Consider the following 9,125-nt stretch of genomic DNA (forward strand, 5'->3'; position numbering starts at 1 on the left):
CTAACTGACTAGTAATCAGAATGCAGCCTTGATCTGAGCATTTGGCTAATATTCAAAGATGAAGAATTCATCACTAAATAATGCAAACATTTGGATAATTATTTCAACATTTCTCTTGTGTTGTAATGAATTGACAAATAAATAAATAAGCTTCTCCAGACATGAAGCTTGTGCTAGTTCATCTTATCTGCTACAGCAAAATTCTTGCAGTCAACAGCAGATATAGCAAAACCTCAAAATAACTGACAAAATATCCAGTTATTAGGTAATGTTTCTAATTATCTCATTAACTAATTCTCACTATAGCAATATTGCCAAAGGACTATATAATTTATTTATTTTTGGCAGTGGTGTGCTTGTTTTGCTGTTATTGTCCCTAAACTTGTCCAGATTTAGGATCTGGAATGTTGTTAGTAATTTACTTTGATTCTAATTGAATCAGTTTTATGCAGAGACTTTTTTTTTTGGTTTGCATTAAGAAAAATAATCTGGGGGAGGAAGAGGTGATAGTTCTTGTTTTATCAAAGCAAGAATATCAGCCTCAGGAATTGCAGTTTGAATTTAGTAGAAGCTGGGCATAAAGGTTGTTTTTCTTTTTTTTTTTTTACAACATGCCCTTTTACAATTTCAAGCAATACAAACATGAAATAAGCAATCAATAATAAGCAGAAATCAAACTTCAAAAACAAATAAGAAAAAAAGAAAACACATTGCTTAATATTTTTTATCTGTCTACATCTTGAAAGTGATGCAACATCTCTAGGGAATATAAACTAAAAAAAAAGTCCAAAGGAAAAAGAACAAGGGATCTCATACACTAAGCTTCAAACCAGTGAATTCAAATTCACTCAATTCCCTCCCTCATCAAGAAAGAACTTAGCAGATCCATACCAAGATAAGCTAATTGTGGTAGATCAAGAAATATACTGAATACCATCATGCAGTAGAAAACATTCACGAGAAAATCAGAGCTAAAGGTAACCCTGACCTTCATAGCTAGTTCTCTCAACTCCAAAAATATATTTTACCTCGATTGAATGACTTTGTTCACATCAGGCATGACCTGTATTTTATTATCTAAAAAATGAATATTTGTATGAGAAAAAAATGATTAAAAATTCAGTCTCTGTCTATTTCCCCGACAAATGTTACCAAAAGTGGCTGTTTAGTTCTGGTATCTTCTCCCTGTGACAATTCCAAAAAGTTAGTGAAAATCAAACTGCCCTTAATGATTTTCTCATTGACTTCAGATAAACTGGCTAATTCTCTCCTGTTTAACCAGCTGGAGATAATACACTTTGGAGGCAACTGATAATGCATTTCTTGAATTTTCAATACTTCTTATCAATACTTTGTAAGTGGATCATGGAGTGGGATACTACACTATTATGGAAATTTATTACACTAGACATTACATTTCTAGAGGTGTTGTCAATTTCCTTATGCAAGACTACATTGCTCTTAATTAATGATGAATTAACTGCTTGATAGAAATCTTTATCTTTGACAGACAAGTCCTGTAGCTTCGTGTCATGGACAAACTTTAGTCTGGGTCTCCGGTAGCCTAGAAGTCAATTTGTTTCCATATCCAGACAAAGCTATGCGGTGTTGCTCATCACTGTACACATTCAGAGAAGAGAAAGGAATTCACTCTCCTGGACTCAGACAAGGATGATAAAATCCAATGATAAAACATGAGAAGCACTTTTACACTTTTTTTTCCCAAGAAAAGGTGATTGAAATAGATTTCAAGTAATGTTTAATGTTTCCATGAATTAATGTTTGAATGTAAAATGTATGGGTGAGTGTAGTAAGTAAATGATCTTGGTGCAGGACTGTCCCAAGGGATTATTTTCTGCCTCAGACAAGTTTTCAAGTTTCTCATCCCTCCTTCTAACCTGCCCAGAGCTCCTCTCCCAGATCTCTTCCTGCTGCTGCTGCATTAATTTCCCTGCCCGTTCCATCTCCTTACATGCTCACCTTACCCCTGTCCCAAAACTGCTGAGCAGCAGCATGTTGCAAGGGAATCCAGGGAGGGAGCAGCTTTGGATTTTTCATTATGCCTGGGCCTAGAGTGGAACACATTTAGAAGCAGCAGGCCGGCTAAGATCTGATGCCTTCCAGCATTGCTGAACCTTATTCAACAGAGACAAGCCCTCTTTTACCCTGTAATAGCCCCTTGCAGGAGGTGGGGAGGTGAACGTAGCAAAAGTGCTTAGGAGTGATAAAATCCTAAATTCATCCCCGGAAGGAAGAGGCGGGAAAAGCTGCTACTTAGAAATAGCCGCAGCTGTAATCTGGCAGTTAGAATGGGATATGGGAGTCAGTTTGTAGAAAAGCTCCATGACAGATCTTCCTCCTACAGAAGTTTCCTGTTTAGAAAGGAAGCTCATGCCAGAAGAGAAGGGGCCACTGCAGGTTTGGTGAGTACTCGCTGATGAAATGCAGTTATTGTTTGCTGGTGGCACCTATCCTCATACTCATCTTCCCCACCCCTGCAGCTCATCTGCCTCAGAACTGCAAGTTGAAGAGCTAGGGAGTGGAAGTGAAGAAACAGCAAAGCAGCGAAAGGAAAGGAAGATCTGTGCAAAAGAAATAAGAAAAGATCAGCTTTGGATGTACCCAAAATGAAGGGAAATATTAAAGGTGATTTTGAGGTCTGCACTAGCTTGAAAAAGGTCTTTAATACTGTGTACACTGCTTTTTTTGAATAAAGACAATATTACATAGTGCTTTTTTTCCTGACAAAAATCTACAGTTTTGACACTAAGAAATAAAGTTAATTGGCTAGGGTCGAAAAATATATATGAAACATTGTTGTATTTAACCAAACGCTTGCATGGATAATTGACGGAAAAAGAGACACCAAGATCAAGCACATGAGGCCTCATCAGAAGAGACTGTTCCCTTTTCCTCTGAGTTATCTTGGCTACATCAGGAAAGATCCTGATCCAACATTGAAGGAATAATTCTTCACAGTTTCTGAAATCATTTTAAGAAGTCAATCTCTTTCTGGATCCAATTTAAATGTAACAATAAGAGCTGATGGTATTGCCAGATCTTAATCTATCTCCAAGATAGCAGACAAATCTAAGCTATCATCTGAAATAGGAGAAAGATTTCCTAAAGGATTTAAGCCTTCTTCTTTCTTAAGTAATGGAAGGTAGAAAATTCTGAACAGGTGGAAAAGAATATTCTAGAATTTTCAGAATTTCTTTCAAATATATTTTAGACATATCCAAGGGTGCAATTGAAGGAAGACAAGGAAAATTAATTAAGCACAGGTTCCTGTGCCTTATAACATTTTCTAAATGTTCCAATTTAGATTCAAGAAATAGGTTACCTTTAACAATGGTATCCTACACTCCCACTACCTAAGAAAATAAAAAATGTCATAGAGAGTCTGACTAAGGTCCACCAAGCCCAGTATCCTCTTTCTGACAGGGGCCAGTCCAGGTCACAAATAACCAGTAAGATCCGAAAGATAAAACAATTACTTCTTGTTCATAACCAGGATTAAGGGGGTATAGTTTATGACAAATTTTGGATATCTGAGTCAAGGTGAAAAAATTCCGGATATCTGAATCAAGGTGAATTGGCTGAATCAGCAAAACCATAAGCAATAGTGAGTAACTGTGTTTTCAGTTCTTTCTTAATTTTCTTATTGTCTGGTATTGTTCGCAGATTCTCTGCATTGAGTTCTAAAGCTTTGGGCCAGCAATTGAAATCAATCGATCTCTAGATTGAGTTAGATGAGAATTTCTTATGGTCGGTATTTCTAGAAGGCCTTTATTCTGAGATCTAAGAGGTTGTGTGGGACTATGTGGTTTTAATGTTATTTTCATCATGTCGTATGGATTAGTGTTGAGAATATTATTGTTAGAAATTTGTATAATATTCTTGACTCTATCGGGAGCCAATGTAATGCTAATGGAGTTGGGGTGATGTGGTCGTATTTCCTTGATCCAAAGTCGGACTGTGGCATTTTTTAAAGTTGTAGTGGTTTTAAGTGACTAGCCAGAAGTCTGAGAAGTACAAATTATAATAATCTAGGTTAGAGAATATTAGAGATTGTAAGACTGTTCTGAAGTTGTGAAGTCTATTGGTCATAGTAAAGGATTCAGTCAGCAGTGGGCAAGGGGGCAGTGGGCAAAAGGCAAACACTGAGAATAGGGTAGAGACTGAATCATACTAGGCTGTGTTGTGAACCTGTCATTGTTAGAAAAAAAAAAGTGCCAGTAGTGTCTCTGTGTTGCACGCACACACACATCAGAGTGGCACTAGTACAGTCATTATACATTATGATAGCACTGCGAAATATTAAATCATTTTAATCCTCACATCCCAAAGATAGAATCAATTCTGTCAGGGGTAGGGAAAGGCAAAGCAGCAAGAACCTCAAAATTAGTGCTGACTTAGGATGCTATTGCCACTTTGGGAGCCAGTTTGCCCTCTTTCTTCCCTCACTTGTTTTCTTCTGTGTTTGTTATACTGGGATGTTTTGTTCTTAGAACAAAAAATTGAAAAAAACCCCCTCAATATTATGTTCTGAATGTGATAAAAGAGTAGTCTGAGAGATTTCATGCAACACCAGAAAACCAGAAGATGGAACAGCCTGATGTCAGCTTAATAATATGGACATGGTTTTGAGATAAAGCAATCCTCACCATTTTCCAGGAAAACCATGCCACAATCATTAGAGAAACCATTGCCATGTATTGACTGTGATGACATTTTCATTTGGAAAGCCCATTTCACAAGAAAATCCAAATTCCACCCTGCACTTTGTGGTTCTGTGTGTCACTCAACCTTACGTCTGTATCCAGACCTTACACCTTGCAGTTCTCTTTGCCGCTTTGCCTTGTTGTCCTACCCGAAACCTTATTCCTTGCAGGAATGGGGAGGCTACTTTGTATCTTTCATGTTGCTTTGTAGTCTTGTAGCCACTCTTTGTAATGCTTGACCCTTTTATCAGTGTCTGCCTTTTTTTTCCTGCCACCTTTTCTACTTCGTTCCTACTCAATGCTGCCTGAGGATGTTGATTCCACTTTTGGTGCCAGGTTGCCACTTGAAATACCATCAAAGGTTCATGTCACTGTTGCTGGTGCTCTTTTTTGGAGCCCCGGAGTGTTCTTCCAACATTTGTGTTGCTTTCTTCTTGGTTTGTGTTATTATGGCCTGTGGCACTTTGTCACCAATACAAACCTTTGAAAACAGTCAAAAAAAAAAAAAAAAGATTGTGGTTTCGCTACTACAGCACAAAACTTGATCTCTTCTACTTCCTTTTCTTTAGCCCCTACACAATCTTAGTCTGGTTCTCGAACCCTATATGATGGTTGATTACAGTGATGTGGTTTATTTAAAAACATCCTCATTCAGAGGTAGAAATACTGGCACAAGACAAAAGATCCTTAAGAGAAACCATTTATTGTATTAAAGGTCATAAGCGGTTAGAGTATTAAGAAAGAACTCATGCAAAACCACAAAATCAGGAATGCAAAAGTCACAGATTAACTACAGAATATAGAAAACATTTTGTATTAAAAATACATAAACCCTACAACTATAAACCCTCTGTCATTATGAAACCATTGCCATGTACTGAATGTGATATAATCTTTATGTATAAAGCCCATTCTACAAGAAGATCAAAATTCCACTCTGCACCTCAGGGGTCTTTGTGCCACTCAGCCTTGCTTCCTTGCCCAGACCCTACAACTTAGCATTGTCTTTGCCATACTGCTTTGCTGTTGGACCTCAGACCTAACACCTTGCCTGTTGGGGGAGAGGGGCTGCTTTAGACATGTGGCTTGGTCCCTTTATCAGTGCCTGTTTTGCACTTTTCTCTCACACCTTTTCTTCAGAGTTTACCCTTGACACTTACTTAGAATATTAATGCCACATTAGGTGCCAGTTTGCCAATGCAGATGCCATCAAGGGTTCATGACACTTGCTGATGTCCTTTTTTAAAGGTGAATTTTTAAAGCCTGATGTGTGCTTCAAATAGGGGGATGTGTGAATATGTCAGGCTAGAGTGTTCCAAGCAGATTTTAAAAGCCGACCGAGTACACATTGTCGTGGGCTCCTCCAGATATCTCACCAGCTGGGCGTAATTCCTTCTCTCAGATCTCCTCCAACCATCCAGGCACCACAGCACTACTGAAACCGCCGGTCTCTGCTGCAATCTCAAACACTGTGGCAACTCTTCAAAAAAGTTATGAGCAAACCTTTTGAGCCGGGTTCCAATATTGGCTCTGGCTAGTCCCCATAGCCAGGCCCTTTTCCAAAGCTCCAACAGGTAGGGAACTAGCAGTTCTTCCCCTCCCCCTCCGAGCAAAACAAAAAAACATAGAACAGTTTATTATAAATCCAGTCAATTCCCTCTTTCCTAGGGTTGTGCAGAAATTGAACTTCAAATACCTCTTCAATGAAAACCACCAAATGGCTGCAGTCAGGCTTCCATCCTAGCCATGACAGCCCAGTTTGGGGATCCAGCACAACTCGCCGCTTCTCTCCTATAGTTGTGCTTTCAGCAATGCCTCACCTCTACCACCCAAAACAATCAGCACTGACCTTAGTTAAGGCCTGTGGGGAAACCAGGTGAGACAGACACCCTGCTTCCCTGCAGGTTTTTAGTCTTTTCTCAGTCCAGCTTTATAATTCTTCCCCATTTACTCTGTCTCCATGCCGGACACAGATAAATCCTCTGGGGGTATCTCCCAGTCCATCTCCTCCTCCTCAGAGAAACTGTTCTCTTCCTTTTCCTCCTCACTCAGGGACACACCCTCTCCTTCCCACAGCATGAGCTCAGCTGAATCTAATTCCCCCAGATCACCCTCAGCAGCCACTTCAGCCTGGTCACGAGCCTTCCACTGCTGCTCTGGAACTCTGGGTATTGTAGTCCTTCCAGACTGTCTCCACGCCCCCTGCTGTTTCGCCTTTCTTCTGTGTTCCCTGCGGGATGCAGGGCACGGTTATCTGACTGTTTCGGTGGGAGAGTGGGCTGGTGCCCCTCTCCCGGGCATTTTTTCTGTACGGTCTGAAATAGGCCCCCTGCTGTTTCGCCTTTCTTCTGTGTTCCCTGCGGGATGCAGGGCGCAGTTCTTTGACTATTTCGGTGGGAGAGTGGGCTGGTGCCCCTCTCCCGGGCATTTTTCTGTACGGTCTGAAATAGGCCCCCTGCTGTTTCAGAGCGGGCTGGTGCCCCTCTCCCGGGCACTTTCGTACGGTCTGAAATAGGCCCCCTGCTGTTTCCCCTTGGGATATTCTGACAACTGTTTAGTTGGGACCCACTTACTGTCCCCTCCGGGATAGGAGTCTGTTGCTCTTCTCCTTACAATATGTATCTCCACTAAGCTTGGGCATAGGCATTCCTGGATTTCAACTTCAAATTAGTGAATAAATACTTATGTGTACAGGTACATGCCGGGGTCCCTTGCCGTATAACTTTACTTTTGCTATGTATGACATGAAAGTTATTAAATAAAAGTAGACAGATTCAGAGAGTTTTAAGGATGGTGCTAACATGAGAGAAGGGAGGCTATTAAACTAGGGGGGGGGGTTGTTTGAAAGTCCTATCCCTTACCTGGGTGAACTGGGAACAAACTGGGGAAACTGGTAATGGTCTCCATGTGTGTGTCTATTAAAATCCCCTCATGTTTGCAACAGAGGTGGCATTTGCATGCATAGGCACTCATCCACTTAAAATTGCACATACATGTGCATGCGGTTGGACTATTTTATAACATGTGTACATATGTGTGCCCACTCACCTGTTTAAAAGTTACCATTTCTGAGTCTTGGGGTATTTTTCACACTATTTCTGCTTCTTTGTTCCTCTTACAGGGACTTGCTGAAATTCTGCCAGTGCTGGTACCCGCTTGCCTCTTTACAGAGTCAGAGGCTATTCAGGCCACTTTTTGTGTCACTATCCAGTTTTGCAGTCTTTCTAGGTACCTTGGAGTTCTTTTCCCCTTCTGTTGATTTCTCCCCACAAGTTTTAAGATAATTGATTAGATAACCCCGATTCTGGAGCCCGGTACAGGCTTTGAAACTAAAGAAATGAATTAGGGTCCCCATGAAATGAACACATAAAATATATATATATTTTTTTTTCCTGCTGCACACCCCTGTCAGCTACTGATCTGAAAACTTGGAACAATTCTGTGTTATCTGCAAATCTGTTCACCTCACTCACAATTCTCTTTTCCAGAACATTTATATATATATATATATATATATATATATATTTTAAAAAAAAATTAGTGCCAGTACAGAACCCTAAGGTATGCCACAATGTTGGTACGGCACCCACATGTGCACATCTCATCAGCTTTGTGCGCATACATTCTGATTGTGAGACATGCACACGCGGCCGAAAGGAATTAAATGAATGGCCCAATGAATGGGAGTGGCAGTGTTTATCTGCCGGTTTGAGTGGGTCTCTCACCATCACACTCATGTTCCCCTTTCACCACCCCTTTCCTCCCCTGTACTCTTCCCCAGCCCCTTTTCTTTCCATTGCACTTCCCCTTTCTCTCCCCCTCCCCCACTTCCCACTGCACTTCCTTTCCCTTCCCTTCCCTAATCATATTTCTGGCCCTCTCCTGAGCTTGGTCTCCCTTCCAGCCCATTACTCCAGCATGCACCTTCTTCGGCCAGCAGGGCTTGGGCTCCCTGCTGGCACACTGCTCCCATGGTGCATCCTCTCTGGCCAGCAGGGCTTCAGCTTCCTGCAGTGCCACCTTCCTGTTTCCAGTGCCGGCCCACACTGATAAAGTCATCCAGCTACTGCACCTGAACCTTCTTGACTCACAGAGGATGACCTCATCAGAGCATTTGAAAAGTAGGCCTATTTTTTTTTTTTGCAGGGGGAGAGTTTCAATTAAAACCAAACCCCCAGTTTCCCCATTGGGGGTGTATTATCAAGGTTTTTCTGTTTTAAATGAAAGTAAGAAGACCTAGTTACAAATGCTCTGGAGATGCTAAACATATTTTGTCCTTCAAGGCAGATGCCGGTAATCCCTTCCTTCTTCCACACTCTACCCCAACTAAAGCATGTTACACATAATTTATAATTCTTTAAAATTGCACATAACTCCTTAGGTAGCACATAACACACATTT

The 9,125-nt window shown here is 40.8% G+C and overlaps 1 long non-coding RNA gene across 1 annotated transcript in view; it reads right to left on the reverse strand.

The window, feature by feature from the left end:
• LOC115100106 overlaps positions 1 to 6,717 on the reverse strand; it is a 230,522-nt gene extending 223,805 nt beyond the window's left edge. Inside the window, exon 1 of the long non-coding RNA XR_003858963.1 lies at positions 6,574 to 6,717. This is a non-coding gene — a long non-coding RNA (uncharacterized LOC115100106). The remainder of the gene's footprint in view (positions 1 to 6,573) is intronic.
• Positions 6,718 to 9,125: the final 2,408 nt, after the last annotated feature.

Source organism: Rhinatrema bivittatum, chromosome 10, assembly GCF_901001135.1.
Source record: "Rhinatrema bivittatum chromosome 10, aRhiBiv1.1, whole genome shotgun sequence".
Lineage (NCBI taxonomy): Eukaryota > Metazoa > Chordata > Amphibia > Gymnophiona > Rhinatrematidae > Rhinatrema > Rhinatrema bivittatum.